This window comes from Pleurodeles waltl, chromosome 4_2, assembly GCF_031143425.1.
Source record: "Pleurodeles waltl isolate 20211129_DDA chromosome 4_2, aPleWal1.hap1.20221129, whole genome shotgun sequence".
Lineage (NCBI taxonomy): Eukaryota > Metazoa > Chordata > Amphibia > Caudata > Salamandridae > Pleurodeles > Pleurodeles waltl.
Window position 1 is genome coordinate 1,054,249,400 of NC_090443.1, and position 16,617 is coordinate 1,054,266,016.

Here is a 16,617-nt window from a genome sequence, read left to right on the forward strand (position 1 = left end):
GCCACCAATGAAGTTCTGCTTTCACTTCGTCAGTCAGGGGAATCGATTCTGAGTAGCTGAGACCCTGTTGGAGATGTGTGATTTTGAGTCTCTGAAGGGCACGGTAGTGGAGAGGGGCCGGGAAGATTGCCTGAATCGACGAGGCCAGGAGACCTACTGTTCTGGCAATGTTCCTCAGGGATACTGTCTGGTTGGCTAAAGCCGTCCTCAGTTCCCTCTTGATGCCTCAGATTTTTTGAGGTGGGAGAATAAGAAGGGAGAGTTTGGAATCTATCCTGAAACCCAAGAAGTCTTTTACTTGGGAAGGAATCAATACTGATTTCTGCACACTGATGAGGAAACCTAATTCCTGCAGAAGATTGATTGTCCATTCTAGATGTGTCAGGAGAGTCTGGGGATTTTGAGCCATCAGAAGGATGTCGTCGAGGTAGACTATGAGTCTGACTCCCTTGGATCTCAGACGTTCCATCACTGGCCTCAATAGTTTCGTTAAACACCACGGGCCGATGAGAGACCGAAGGGGAGAGCAATGAACTCCAGGTAGTGTCCCTTCCAGAGGAACTGTAGGAATCTCCTGTGAGGGGGAAATATGGGAATTGACAGATGGGCGTCTTTGAGGTCGAGACGCACCATCCAATCTCCCTCTAGAAGTATGTCTCGTAACAAGTGGATACCCTTCATCTTGAAGTGTCTGTACACAATCCAGTAGTTGAATTCTTTGAGATTTAGTACTAGACGGTGACCTCCTCCCTTTTTGTCGACGACAAAGATGGGGCTTAAGAAACCTGACGGGTGCAGGGAAGAGTAACCTACCGCTCCTTTGTGTAAGAGGTCTCGTACCTCTGCGTCTATAATAATCTGATCTGTTAGGGAAAAATACATTTGTGCTGGGGGGAGGGGGGGGGAAAGGATTGGAGCGGGGAGTCTATAAACTCTAGGTGAAAGTCAGTAACAGTCTGGAGAATCCAGGGATCTGCTGATATTCGTTTCCAGTTCTCTAGGAATAAGCCCACTCTGCCCCCAAGGCGTACTTGTGAATGAGGGATAATGCTCACCTGAATAACTGGAGTCTTGGATCGCACCCTGCTGACCTGCGGGGTCCTCGTCTGTATCTGGGGCGTCCACCTCCGTTGCGAGTGGGGTAGAAGGTGTTGTCTGATTGATCGGAGTACCAGTTGTTTCTACCTCTTGTGTAAGAATATTGGGAGCTTTGGAAAGATCCTCAGCCGGGTGTACGTCCTCCAAAACGTCCGGCCCTGGTAAAAAGATTTCTTTTGAAGACCTTCTTAAGAGATAAGTGCGCTTTGTCAAGAGAAGGTGGCGCAAAATTTTGCTAGATCCTTAATAAAGGATGAGCCAAAAAGGAGGCCATCGGCCAATGGACCAGCTTCGGAGGATGCCAAGTCTGTTAGCTTGGGGTCTATCCTCATAAGGATGGATTTGCGGCGTTCCGACGACACCGCGCAGTTTGCGTTGCCTAGAAGGCAAAGTGACCTCTGGGCCCAGCCCATCAGAACATCGGTATCCACTGGTGTATTTGTTTGCTTGGCTAGGTAGGCCATGTCTAAGATCTTTGTCAAGGGGCCTGTGACATCTAATAGTTTATCTTGGCAATTGCGCCATGATCTGCCCAAACCTTTTTTGGGGTCCTTGCCAAATTTTCTCATGAAAGTGACCATGGTGGGGTCAATATCAGGAGTGTCCGTCACCTTTTCATCAACATCGGGTCTGGGGCATTCAGCCTTAAGACGTGAACGGACCTCTTTGTCAAAACTTCTTCTGACATTGTCGTGGATGTACTGAGCTACTTCAGGGGATGGGGTCCAGTTGGAAGCTCTGTCAAATGCACATATTTGCAGATACTTACAAATGCATTTACAAAGGAGTTTTGACACGGAGAGCCGGAGTGAAAAATCAATGACCAAAGGTCTGTTTATTTTTGCTGCAGCAAAGAGGACAGGTTTACCACTGGCATCCCAGGCCCGAAGTAAAGTGTGCTGACATAAAGCGTTTAACAGTGATATTTATACTCATACATCAAAGGATACATAAAATGTGTAACTAATGATATACGTCATACAGATATTTTTAAGGAGTTAATCAGTATCCACACACTTGTTCCATTCCCAGCCTTGTCCTTGCCTCCCTTCTGCAGCTGCCTGACTCCCCACATTCTTGAGACCCTTCAAAGGATTACGTTGTTCAAAGGTATAGATATCAGCCTTTCCCTCCCCAAAATACCACAGCCGAGGTCAGTTAGTTATTTGAACACACAATTATAATGAATACAGTGCCCCAGTTAGGGAAAGAAACCAGCTGCAAGCCCATGGCGTGGAACCAGGCTTATTTTACCTAAACAAATATACATAAGATAACATATGTGATAGACAGTGCGTTCAGAGACAACAAAAGCTCAAACTTACACGTGTAAAAGAAACGAAGCAATTCAAAATGAATTCTAACAATCGACCCTTTTTGAGTTTTTTTTTTCTTCTGAACATAATAAACGTTTGAATAGTTCTAAATTTCCTCATATATGTTGAATTTTACTCCCACTTCATTGAAATTTGCATTCATGGGGACATAAACAACCGATGGGTATGAGCAACCAGTATCTGCAGTGAGGACAGTGGGGTCAATAGCCATTAGGGAAGTTATCTCTTCTCTCTGCATCATAGCTCGATTGGTTTCTAGTATTTTCACTGGCGGAAGTTTACACAATTTTAAACAGGAACAGAGAGCAGGTAAGCACTGCACTAATAAACAACTTAATACAATAGCTATTATTATAAAAAGTATGTCTTTAAACAACCAGCCCCACCCCCCAAACCAAGACCATAACCATGATAAACTCCAATCGCCTCCTTCATATTGGCCCCCCTTTTCAAATACCTGTACTGCTTCTTTTATTTTCCCAATATCCAATTCTATCTCTGATGACTTGTTGACGAAATAACAGCACTTTTGCTGGTACTGATGTTGGATTAAAACACATACTCCTCCTTGTTGTACTGTAATCAAGTCTAGGGCAAGCCGATTTTGTATCGCCAATTGGGCTGCAGAGTTTATCTCTACCTGTATACTTCCTATGGCCTCTCTGGTGGCATTAAATGCAATGGCTAATTCAGCTGACATATTCATCATTGCCAGTTGCAAATCGAAAATTCCAAATCCGGGAATAAGAACATGTAATACTTGAAATACCCAGTTCTTTCGCTCCTCCAGTATGGGTGTCCCTCGTTTGTACCTATGTGCAAAACTCCCCATGTTAAGGGGCTGGGAAGATGATATATTTGATATCACAGTAATGTTGGGTGCCAAATATGCCAGTGAACATATCCCTTCCCAGTTTAGAGGCAGTACTTTATATGCAGTTCTTCCACATACGAAGTACATGCCTCCCTGGATTTGTGAATTTATAATGCTGTATTTTATTCGAGGCAATCCTACACCCTCTGGGGTGTCATGCTCAGAATTATTGCAATATTTGTAATCTTCCCAGATTGTATTTAGCAATGATACATTTGCCCAGGGTGCAACATATGAACATCTAGCCGTCCAGAGGGGGCCAAGGAAAACCCGGGACAATATTACAGGTGAATTTTTCCCATTTCTATCTTGTTCTCTGGAGGGATCATATAACAATCCTTCTGGATCTACTAGAATCTCATTTTCTCCCACAGTCAGGTTCCAATAATTCACAGTGTAATTTTGATGAGTCCCATTAATTAACGCTGTCCAATTTCTGTCTATTTTCTCCTCTCCTTCAAGATCCCAATTCCCTGTTTTTATATCAAATAACAAAGTGTAAACACACTGTTCAGGAGGGATCTTTCCCATGTATTTTGCCTCTGGGTTTTGCCCATAAAAATAGGTACCAAAACATATGGGAAACATTTTAAGTGTGGCATTCTCTCCAGGCATCGGGGAGAGCTTGTATTCTGCCTGGGTATTAGGGAGCACCGCACACCTAGGGTACCATTGATATTCTTGTTGGTCACATCTCCAAGTGGTATTTGGTACAAGACACACTTCCCCTCTTTCATATTCGCTTGGTGATACTGGTACTTCATAAAGGCCTATAGGATCCTCGGGGTGTCTAGACAAGTGCCGGCAAATCCAACAGTCAGTGAGACTTAATGTCTCCGCTAATTTTCCATGAACCTTTATCAATGGATGTAAGGTAGGATTTTGCAACAATGATGCAACACCACTGGACATTATACATATTAACATAAGGGTCACTAGGTACTTCATTATGGTTTTGTAGAAATAGTTATAAGGCCACTCTTCCCTATTCTCTAGAGGGATATTTGTCCTGCCAAATGGATATATCTTCATAATTTTATTGTGCTCTTCTCCTTGGTCCTACAACTTTTCTATGATACCGTTTTACTCGTCTCAACCGCCTACGCGTGTTCAAAAATATACTCACACAATTACCAAATATGTAAATGCAAAATATTGATATCACTATACTAATAATCATATACGTATAGATACAGATAAGTAAATTTTTCCTTCAATGTTCACACCCACTAGGGTTCAGCACCGCCGTGCTTTACACTCTAGCAGTTAGGCTGCACTGGTTGGTCCAGGACAATAGAGGTTGGCTTGATCCTAGGTCCCTTAGCTTCTCCTTTTCAAGTTTTAACTCCTGGTGAGTCTCAACTCCCAGTGAGTAAGTCGCAATACTTCAAAGTTAGTCTTCAGTATAGTTTGTCAGTTTCGTTCAGTGTCTCAGCAAAATGAGGGCGGAGGCCAGCAATTTTCAACCAGATTAGTGATGTGCTTGGGTATTAAACAGAAAAAGGGCACCTTTCTTTTTTTTTTTTTTTACCGCTGGGACTACAAACCGCACCAACCCTAATGGCTGGCCGCTTCCGTAGAACTGGTACTTGGTTTTTTTTTTTTTCTTTCTCGCCAGTCACAGAACTGTTAACTCCATTTACCCACTGATTGAATAGCGTTGCACAAGCTGCATCCCACTATACTTGTGTTCTCGTTGAGACAATTGTTCTGACCAATGTTCTGGTGTCGTTGCACAGGCTAGTCACCCGTGTTCATGCTGGAATTTTAGTCATCACAGTCATTTACAACCTCGTCGCCCAAAGTGTGCGTAACAACAGTGAGGATAGCTCGTTTTAATGCTGGTACATCAATGGCATCGGAAATGCCGGTGGCGGTGAAAGCGGGGAACTGTATTTCACAAAGGCAGGCGTGCCGTATTCTGCTGAGCAAAGGATTCCTTGGCCATTCAGAAGAGACCTCAGTTTGCAATTCCAAGCTAGGAGCTATCAGGGTGATGTAAATGTAGCTTTTCGTAGGGGTCACCACCTTACGCACCTTCAAAATTCTGTTCATTTGGATGGGCGAGGACGCAGGTTGTATCGATGAGTTTGTTGATCTTCAAACAGCAACTCTTCGTCACTGGGCTGCTGTGTCACCGCAGGAGCAGAAGTAGCACTTGAAACCTGTGGAGGTGTTTCCTGTCTCCCTACTTCGCTGTAATCAGGAGACAATGGTAATTCTGCTGTTAGAGTTCTCTGTAGTGGAATTGGTGCACGCTTACAGTGGCTAGCATGTATCCAGTTTTTCCTTCCTTCCACTTTCACCGCTGTCTGTGTTGCAAGCAGTACCTGGGCTGGCCCCCGCCACCTGGGCTGAAGACTGTTGGTTCTTTGAAAATTCTTTGTCATAAGCCAATCCCCTGGCTTAAAAGGGTGACCAGGGCCTTCAAGAGGAGTCGGTAGGCTGGCCTTGACCTGTTGGTGGATCAAACGCAAATCTTTAGTCAATTGTTTACAGTAATCTACAAACAAAGGATATTGCACTTCAGAAAGCTTCTTTGGTCGTGGTACCCCCCAGATATTGGCTGGCCTCCCCATGACAACTTCATAGGGGGATAATCGTGACTTGCTACTGGCAGTCATCCTGATGGACATTAATGCTAGGGGCAAAGCATCTGGCCATTTTAAGTTGGTCTCAGCACAAATCTTAGCTATTTTGCTCTTCAAGGTGTAATTATACCTTTCTACAAGGCCCGCTGATTGTGGGTGATTTGCAGCATGAAATCGATGTTTGATGTTAAGGGCGGTACAGACCTTCTCCATTACCTCATTAGAAAAATGACTGCCATTGTCACTCCAGACTAATCGTGGCAAGGCGTATCTAGGAAAATATTCTTTTAGTAATATTTTGGCGGTAGAGAGAGCACCATTGTCTTTTAATGGGTAGGCCTCTATCCATTTTGAAAACATGCATACTACCACTAACACGTATTTCAGTTTGTTACACGGTTCCATGTGGATAAAATCCATCTGTATAGCTTCAAAAGGGAGATCAGGAGGGGCAAAGTGACCAGGGGGCGTAGGGGTCCCTTTTCCTGCATTGTGCACTGCACACACCATACAACTTTTAACCAGGTTATTAGCAGCTTTGGATATCAGAGGATTACTCCAAACATGGTCCAAAGTTGTCTTGATGCCTTGGGCACTGATGTGTGCAGGACTGTGGGCCATAGTAACCATAGCGTGTACATAGCAATTAGGTAACATCCATCTTCTTCTGTCTGTGTCATCTGTGTAACAACCCTCACTGTCTAGTCTACCGTTCTTCTCCCACTGTTCCCTTTCCTCTGCTGTTGCTTCTGCTTGAATATCTCTCACACACTGCATGGTATTTTCTAATACTTCGTACTGGGGCTCTCCCTTGATGCTACTCTCAACATATGCATTGTCAAATGGTGCTCGTGCTGTTGCTTTCGCTGTAGCATCTGCAAAAGCATTTCCTCGTCCTATATCATCAGTAATTTTTTTGTGGGCACTACACTTAATGATTGCGACCTGACGGGGCAGACTGAGAGCAGTCAAAAGTGTCACAATCAAGTTGCCATGCTGGATGGTAGTGCCATGTGACGTGATAAAGCCTCTATTCGCCCAGAGTCGCCCAAAATTATGAGCTACTCCAAACGCATATTGGCTATCAGTGTAGATGTTAACACTAAGATGTTCACTTATTTCACAAGCTCTGGTGAGGGCAATTAATTCTGCAGCCTGTGCCGAATTTTGCGGGATTCTATGAGATTCAACCACTGTTTTGACTGTGGTGACGGCATAGGCTGCAGTGGTCGTACCATCTGGTAACTTGAAGCAAGACCCATCTACAAACAGCTCTCCCTGTGGGTCAGATAGGGGAGTGTCTGTCAAGTCTACCCGTCCCTTAGTTTCTTCCTCAGTGGCAAAAATGCAATTATGATCAAATTCCACATTGTCCTGAGGGAGGGGTAGTAACGTAGCTGGGTTCAAGACATTGCACCGCTTCAAAGTAATATTTGGACTGAACAATGTTAATTCGTAACCCGTTAGACGAGCACTGGTGAGGTGCTGCGTCTGTGTCTTGTTTAACAAAATATCAACGGCATGAGGAACCATCACAGTGAGCGGATTGCCACCAACAAACCCTTCACTTTGTTTCACCGCAGCTGCTGCAGAAGCCACTCCTCTAAGACAAGTAGGCAAAGCTTGCGCCACAGTGTCCAAGGTGGAAGAGAAGTATGCACAAGGGCGTTGTCTCCCACCTTGGGCCTGTGTCAAAACAGACAATGTACAGCCATGCTTTTCATGCACAAATAAAACAAATGGTTTGCTGTAATCCGGATTACCCAATACAGGAGCAGAGCACATCGCCTTTTTTAATTCTTGAAAAGCCTCCTCACATTTGTCAGTCCAAAGTACAGGAGAGGGCACATCTGAAAGTGTCAGAGCAGTCAATGGTTTTGCTATAAGTGAAAAATTTGGAATCCACTGTCTGCAAAAAGATGTAAATCCCAAAAATGCTCGGACTTCAGAAGGGGTGCGTGGTGCAGTCATTGTATGAACCAATTTAATTCTGTCTGGATGTAATCTCCTTCCCTCCTTAGAGAGGAGGTGTCCTAGATAGGTGACCTCCTCTCTACAATACTGCAATTTTGGAAGGGACACCTTATGGCCCAGAGGTGCTAAATGATGTAATAATGCAACAGTATCAGTCTTACATTGTGTCATGGAATCTGAGGCAATTAAAATATCATCAATGTACTGCAACAACGCAGAGCCTGTAGGTGGATTGAATTGGTCTAATTGACGTTTAAGACATTGACTATATATGCTCGGGGACTCAACAAAGCCCTGTGGAATTCTTGTCATCGCGAATGATCTACCAAAAATCGCAAAGCTAAACAAATATTGAGATTCTTCGGCAATTGGAATGCTAAAGAAAGCATTCTTCAAATCGATTACGGTGAAAAAACACGCAGAGGGTGGGATCATGGTGAAAAGACTATTCATGTCTGGGACCACGGGAAACTGGGGAATTACTATTTTATTAATTTCTCGGAGATCAATAACTAATCGATATACTGTGTTATCAGTAAATGATTGCTCACCATCTAATCTATTAGCATCATTTCGTTTCTTTACAACAGGAAGGATTGGACTGTTACATGGGCTGCTCACTATTTCCTTTATGACACCTGCATGCACAAGATCAGATATGACTGCCTTGAGCCCTTTTTCGCTTGATTTAGGTAATTTGTATTGAGGAACACGAGGTAACCGGGCACCTGGTTTGATTTTTATTACAATAGGGTCGATATCCATAATGCCTACATCATTCTTGCCTTTGGCCCATAAGCGAGGGTCTATTTTCTGTAGCTCTGGGGGTAAGTCGTATTCCTGTGAGAACATGCACCGAGTTGGGGAAACACTATCCATAGTTACATAGACACCATCCATTGAACAGTGAATAACTGCATTTAATTTCTTTAACAAATCTAATGCAAACAAGTTTTCATTGCAACCTGATGTTAAAGAGAGTGGCGTGTGTACTGTAAATGGGCCTACAGTTACTCTCATAGGTGTTGAGATGGGGCTCACCACGGGGATTCCAGAAATCCCAATTGATGTGGTATGAAGCCCAGACAGGGGAGCCCCGGGGACTGCAGAATGTGCAATAGATGTTCTGGTGGCACCAGTATCTAGAAGAAACTTATGGCCCTCTCCTTCGATTTTTACATCAATGTAGGGACCATTTTGATCTACAGGAATACTTACTCGCCCCTGGCCCTGTCTGTGGCTGTCCTAATAATTGTAGGATTCAGAAAAGAAATCATCAGCATAATATTGTCGTTCAAATGTATTGTCAAAAATATTAGTGTTACGCGGGACCTGATTCTCATTCTGCGAATTCTGATCAGTTCTACCTCTTCCTCGTCCTCGTGCATTACCTGCCGCGTTCCCTCTATGAAGTGACATACTTTGCCTTCCTTCCAGTAATGGGCAAGTATCACGCCAATGTCCATCCTGCTTACAGTAGGCACATTGGTTGATATTTAATCGGCGGTCTTGGGGTGGTGCAGATGTACCTCGGCCTCGACCCCTTCCCCGTCCCCTTGGTGGGCCACCCCTTTGCTGAGGGGTTGCATCCCGCTGAGGGTATGCCTGCTGTAATAATACCTTTTTCTTCAATTCTTTTACTGACTTCTCATTCTTTTCTAATTCTTCCTTGTACCTGCTCTCATAGTATTGCGCCATCTGCAAAATCTCTGCCTGTCCCTTCGTCATCCACGAACTCTCTGTTGCTTTTAATTTTTGTGATATTTCAGGTAGAAGGCCATTAACAAAGCGTTCTACAAATAGTGTGACACCTGTTACGGTGGCGAGGTCTTGACCGCTAAAATCTATGAACGCTTGTTCAATTCGAGTAAAATAATCTGGGACATCTTCACCTATTTTCTGTTTATAAGTGGCAAGCTTTCCCCAATCCACAGTCTGAAGAGGTATAACAGTTTCTAACTTAGTCAATATCCGATTAGGTAAATCTAAAATATCCTGATGCGGCAGGGTTCCTGGTGCCCTTTGTGCTTCATGTGCTTCTAAACCCCCCCATGTATTTCCCAAAGTAGGTGCATCATCTACTCTTCTAATTTTATGCCAAACTTCAGGACCCAATAAAACACCAAAAAAATAGTCAATGTCTTTGAGAGTCATGGTTGTGGTGGAAATGGCAGTTCTAAGGTCCCGATAGAATCCAGCTGGATTCTTTCGAGGGTCTGGCAAGTCTTTCTTTATAGCCATTACCTCCTCCCTTTTCCATGGTATATGAACAAATTGGGCCACCGGCACGGGAGCTGGTTGTCCGGCGGCAGCTGCTGCTGCGACTGCAGCTGCAGTGGGCATATCAGGGTGCACTTCCCTCATTGGGTACCCCTTGTCATATCTATTTAGAACATCTTCCCTGGCTATGACACAAATGCGTACTCCCTCATTTATGCTGCTACTATCAAGAATACAAGCCCTACTGTCCCGCCATAATTGGTTTAATTCTTGTTCATAAGGGAGAGGGGTAGAATCTGTAATGCAAGACTTCCAATCCCTCTCCAATTTTTCAATCATATACAACAGTGCTAATTGCTGTCCAAAATGTGACATCTGTTGTATTGTGTCCATAATATCGGTGTGGGTGTAAATAAGATGTGACATCCAGTTATCTGACTGATCCTTGATAACCCGTTTTTCCCAATCCCCAATAGTGGAGCGGGTACCAGGGGGCGAAATCGACTTCATAGGTGTGCTCCATATGGGTGAAAGTGAGTGAGTGGCTGTGCACCGTCGGCGTTGTCCATTTGGGGTATTAGGGGCAGGGGACATTATTGGTAACCTTGCAGTGTTGGCTGGTAGTGGTGGGGCAGGTGGCGGAGGGATTAGGACTTGGGCTATTTGGGTGGCTTGAGCTAGAGGCTGTGGTGGCTGTGGCACATGCTGCTGTAGTGGTGCACCTGGATTTCCCAAATTGTGCCCTTGCCCTTGCTGCTGTTGCTGTGCCCCCATGATAGGTTGGGCTACTGCAGGGGGTGTGTAAGGTGGAGGTGCAGTAGGGCTATTATCTAATAGCTGTAGCATTACCTCATCTTCCTCTAATGCATGTTTGGGTTCTGTTGGCTTTGATACATAACTTCCCTCCACCTGGGCCCTATGGACTCTATCTTCAGACTCAATTCTTTTCTGGGTTTGGGAATGGTGGTACAGGGCGGCTTTCTGCATGATGGTTCTCCGGTTCTCCTTCTCTAACAGTTTATCTGACTTCGTTTTTCTTTTGGTGGCCTCAATTTCCCATTTTCTGTATACTTCAAACATATGTTGTCTAGCCTTTTTATGAAACAAACATTCCTGTAGGTAGGTTAGTTTCTTTAAATCAAAAGACCCATCCTCCGGCCACTGGAGGTCAGGACAATGTCTAGTATATTTGCGCCATATACTATTATACAAATTATTCTCTAAACCATAATCCTTTAACATGTCCCACCCTGGTGTTCCCTCTTTTGGAATGGGTTGCTTTTTATCTAAACGTGGCACATGATTTCGGCGAAAACAAAGACATAACCCTTGCCAACATTTCTTATTTCCCATATCTAACCTTTTAATTTGTTCAAAATGCAACACGCACCAAATTTCAAAATGCAACCTGCACCGAAAAAAAAAACCCTTTTTCAAATGTGCACCAAAGAAAACCTTTTCAAATATTTACCAACTTACAAATTGCTCCAGGCCTGGGCAAATTACTCAAACAAGAAAAACACATGTAATACAAATTGTCAAATGGTACCTTGTACAAATGCAAATTTACCAAGAACTAATCATTCCCAAAAATGATAAGTTATCCAAAAACAATTATTCTCTCAAATGCAAGTTAAAGCAGACAAATAGCCAGCGAGGAACAGTCTTACCTGACTATCTGCTTTTTCCTGGATTTCTCTCCGGCCGCCCGTGTCAGACTAATCCGTCAAGATAAACACCGATGTTTCAGGGACTTCGCTGGGACATCATGAGAAAACGGGGGGAAACCTGCCCGGTGGATAAGATGCAGCTGCTTCAGAAACTAAGTCTTTGTGCAGGGGCCCCTGGAATCTACACCTCCGGAACGGCGTCCCCCCACTGGCAGCACGTCTCGTGACAGAGCTACTGAAGATATCCACTGGAAGGTCCCTATTCGGGCGCCAAATTGTCAAATGCACATATTTGCAGATACTTACAAATGCATTTACAAAGGAGTTTTGACACGGAGAGCCGGAGTGAAAAATCAATGACCAAAGGTCTGTTTATTTTTGCTGCAGCAAAGAGGACAGGTTTACCACTGGCATCCCAGGCCCGAAGTAAAGTGTGCTGACATAAAGCGTTTAACAGTGATATTTATACTCATACATCAAAGGATACATAAAATGTGTAACTAATGATATACGTCATACAGATATTTTTAAGGAGTTAATCAGTATCCACACACTTGTTCCATTCCCAGCCTTGTCCTTGCCTCCCTTCTGCAGCTGCCTGACTCCCCACATTCTTGAGACCCTTCAAAGGATTACGTTGTTCAAAGGTATAGATATCAGCCTTTCCCTCCCCAAAATACCACAGCCGAGGTCAGTTAGTTATTTGAACACACAATTATAATGAATACAGTGCCCCAGTTAGGGAAAGAAACCAGCTGCAAGCCCATGGCGTGGAACCAGGCTTATTTTACCTAAACAAATATACATAAGATAACATATGTGATAGACAGTGCGTTCAGAGACAACAAAAGCTCAAACTTACACGTGTAAAAGAAACGAAGCAATTCAAAATGAATTCTAACAGCTCTGGGGTGCATGATCTGAGTGGGGTCGAAATCTAGGGTTTTAGTTAGGGAAGGTTCTTTCCTAGGTTTTTTGTTGGGAATGGGAGGATCCGAAGTGTCAGAGTCACTGGTATCTTAGTTGGATTCCGAGGAGGATGAGGAAGAGTCTAGGTCTTTAGCATTACTTTAGTTATGCTCGGAGGAGTGCTTTTGAAATAATTTGTTAAATGCGTCAGCATGAATACCAGAGATCGTGCTTTCCACTTCCTCTACGTTTTTGGTCTTAGTTTTGCATTTAGATTTTGATTTCTTCTCCTGAGAGGAGGATTTATGTTCGCTATGCCAACCCTGGGATTTAGCGAAGTCAAATAATTGTCCTGAGAAGGGACCTAAAGCCTTTACCAGGGCGTCATTAACAGATTGCTGTACTCTGTTGTCTAAGGCTTCAACCAGGTTTACCTCTAGTTGGTTGCCAAAATCATCAGGGTAGAACCCTGTCTCATTTTCGCTCCATTGTGCCATAATGGGAATTAAAAAAAAAAGGTTTTCTATAGAATAACCGGGGGTGTGTAAGCCCCTGACGGGCAAATCAATAGCCCAAATATAACGTGGAGGGAGCTGCCTGTAATATTGAAACACTCTAGGCAAAGCCTTATTGATTTTTTACAACCTGTGTCCTTTATAGGAACCGGGCGTCACGGAGCACAAATATCAAAATGCATGGAGGGAAAAGGGCAGCTAATACTCCACGCGTCCGGTGAATCTAGCCGTCTCATCCAAAGTGGTGAGATCGGCTCAAAACGCGCGCAAAGCGCGAGCGCCATAAGAGAAGAAGGACTACACGGCTCACGGCCATGTAAATGCTCCCGCTCCCACTCCACAGGGCTCACAAATATAGTCAGTAAAAGCCGCTAAAAACAAAACTAAACAATTATGGTGAACTATGAATGAGTCAGCGCGAGCGGAATCGCATCGCTACCAGACATTAAAGTTAACTGTTTAAACATTAATAAATATACGTCAAAACACACAGATAATAGAGAGTAATTAAAATGTCACTTATCTGCTGCGGAGCAGCAAAGAAAGAGGAAGTGATGTTTAGGGTCAAGGCTCTTATGGACAAAGGGTACGGGCGGTGATTGGGCCACGTGATGTTGGACTTATGCCTATTGGGAGATGTAGTTTATTTTTCTTGTTAAGTGATTGGCTGCTGTTTGGAGTAAGTAAAGAACGAGATAGCATAATCTGAGCCTCCGGTCCTGAAATAGAATCCCTATGTTTCTGATGAAATCCTGCAGTAACATTTTAATGTTTATTTTTGGTGATGCGTATCGCACTGCTGGCACCTTTTTTTATTTTATTTTTTTATTTGAGATTTTGGGAAACCTGGGGAAAAGATGTAAAGGTCTTCAAGCCTAACTTCTAACCTTTTGGTTGTCTGATGAACAACTACTGCAGTGTCACGTCTGCTTGTTGACACCTTCAGCAAATTCAGTTATCAGTCTCTCAATTCCTTTCTTACAAAGTATTCTCTCTGCAGAAAATTGACATTTCAAGCTTTACCTGCTTGTTGTGTCAAGATCATTTGAGTAATCAACTATGTGACTTCTTTGTTGACTTTCAAACTTAATGCTTGATATCTTTGTGAGAAGGGGATGGGTTTGAAGCCTCTGGGCCCACTAGGCCCAACAACACTTGTTTATGTAAAAGGATAACTCTCCAAGGAATTTGTGCATACTTACCACCACCCGGCCTCGTTGGCATTTTCTGTTTGCCGACTGACACGTTTCCTTCCACGTTGAGTGAAGAGGTGACTACAGGGTATTCTTTACCTCATAGTCCTGTGTGTACGCTGCTCGCATGGTGTGGATATAGAGTGAAGCGGTAACACCAGGATGTCCTTTACCTCTTAGTCGTGTGTGTAATGAGAACCCCCATGCTGCTCCCATGGTGTGGATATAGGGAGAAGAGCTGACTCCAGGTTATCCTTTACCTTAGTCCTGTATGTGATGAGAACCCCCCCCCTTGCTGCTCCCGCGGTGTGGCTATAGAGTGAAGCAGTGACTTGAGGATGTATTTTACCTATACTTCCTGTGTGATGAGCCTCACACTTCTCTCACAGTGTGGGTATAGAGTGAATCGTTAACTCCAGGTTATCATTTACCTCTTACCCTTGTGTGTGATGAGAACCTCACGCTGCTCCTGCGGTGTGTGTGTATGGAGTGGAGTGGAGTGATGGCTCCAGGATATCCTTTAACTCCTAGTCCTGTCTATGATGAGAACCTCACGCTGCTCCTGCGATGTGTGTATAGAGTGAAGCGGTGACTCCAGGATATCCTTTACCTCATAGTCCTGTGATTGATGTGAACTCCACGGTGTGGGTATAGAGTGAAGAGTTCACTGGATATCTTTTACCTTTTCGTCCTGTGTGCGATGAGAACCCCATGCTGCTCCTGTGGTGTGGGTATAGAGGGAAGATGTGACTCTGCGATATCCTTTAACTCCTAAGAACCCCGCGCTGCTCCTACGGTGTGGGTATAGAGTGAAGAGGTGACTGGTTATCTTTTACCTCTTCGCCCTGTATGCGATGAGAGCCCCACGCTGCTCCTGCGGTGTGGGTATAGAGTGAAGAGGTGACTGGTTATTCTTTACCTCTTCGTCCTGTGTGCGATGAGAACCCCACGCTGCTCCTGTGGTTTGGGTATAGAGGGAAGAGCTAACTGGATATCCTTTACCTCTTCGTCCTGTGTGCCATGAGAACCCCGCGCTGCTCCTGTGGTGTGGGTATAGAGTGAACAGGGTGACTGGATATCTTTTACCTATTCATCCTGTGTGCAATGAGAACCCCTTGCTGCTCCCGCTGTGTGGGTATGGAGTGAAGAGGTGACTCTGCGATATCCTTTAATTCATAGTCCTGTGTGCCATGAGAGCCCCACGCTGCTCCTACGGTGTGGGTATAGAGTGAAGAGCTGACTGGATATCCTTTACCTCTTCGTCCTGTGTGCAATGAGAACCTTCCGCTGTGTGGGTATAGAGGGAAGAGGTGACTGGATATCCTTTACCTCTTCGTCCTGTGTGCGATGAGAATCCCCCGCTGCTCCCGCTGTGTGGGTATAGAGTGAAGAGGTGACTGGATATCCTTTACCTCTTCGTCCTGTGTGCAATGAGAACCTTCCGCTGTGTGGGTATAGAGTGAAGAAGTGACTGGATATCTTTTACCTATTCGTCCTGTGTGCGATGAGAACCCCACGCTGCTCCTGCGGTGTGGGTATAGAGTGAAGAGGTGACTCTGCGATATCCTTTAATTCATAGTCCTGTGTGCCATGAGAGCCCCACGCTGCTCCTACGGTGTGGGTATAGAGTGAAGAGGTGACTAGATATCTTTTACCTCTTCATCCTGTGTGCGATGAGAAGTCTGCGCTGCTCCTGTGGTGTGGGTATAGAGTGAAGAAGTGACTGGATATCTTTTACCTATTCGTCCTGTGTGCGATGAGAACCCCACGCTGCTCCTGCGGTGTGGGTATAGAGTGAAGAGGTGACTAGATATCTTTTACCTCTTCATCCTGTGTGCGATGAGAACCCCACGCTGCTCCTGCGGTGTGGGTATAGAGTGAAGAGGTGACTGGATATCTTTTACCTCTTCGTCCTGTGTGCGATGAGAACCCCGCGCTGCTCCTGTGGTGTGGGTACAGAGTGAAGAGGTGACTGGATATCTTTTACCTATTCGTCCTGTGTGCGATGAGAGCCCCACACTGCTCCTGTGGTGTGGGTATGGAGGGAAAAGCTAACTGGATATGCTTTACCTCTTCGTCCTGTGTGCCATGAGAACCCTGCGCTGCTCCTGCGGTGTGGGTGTAGAGTGAAGAAGTGACTGGTTATCTTTTACCTCTTCGTCCTGTATGCGATGAGCCCCGTGCTGCTCCTGCGCTGTGGGTATAGAGTGAAGAGGTGACTGGATATCTTTTACCT

The 16,617-nt window shown here is 44.6% G+C and overlaps 1 protein-coding gene and 1 long non-coding RNA gene across 2 annotated transcripts in view; one reads left to right on the forward strand and one right to left on the reverse strand.

The window, feature by feature from the left end:
• Positions 1-16,617, forward strand: part of ZDHHC5 (zinc finger DHHC-type palmitoyltransferase 5) — a 404,963-nt gene that overhangs the window by 45,123 nt on the left and 343,223 nt on the right. The gene's annotated exons all lie outside the window — the stretch shown is intronic.
• LOC138293730 (uncharacterized) lies at positions 1,902-12,661 on the reverse strand. Its single transcript, XR_011203093.1, has 2 exons — positions 11,765-12,661; positions 1,902-5,765 (listed from the first exon to the last, which is right to left on the reverse strand). It is a non-coding gene; the product is annotated as an uncharacterized lncRNA (long non-coding RNA).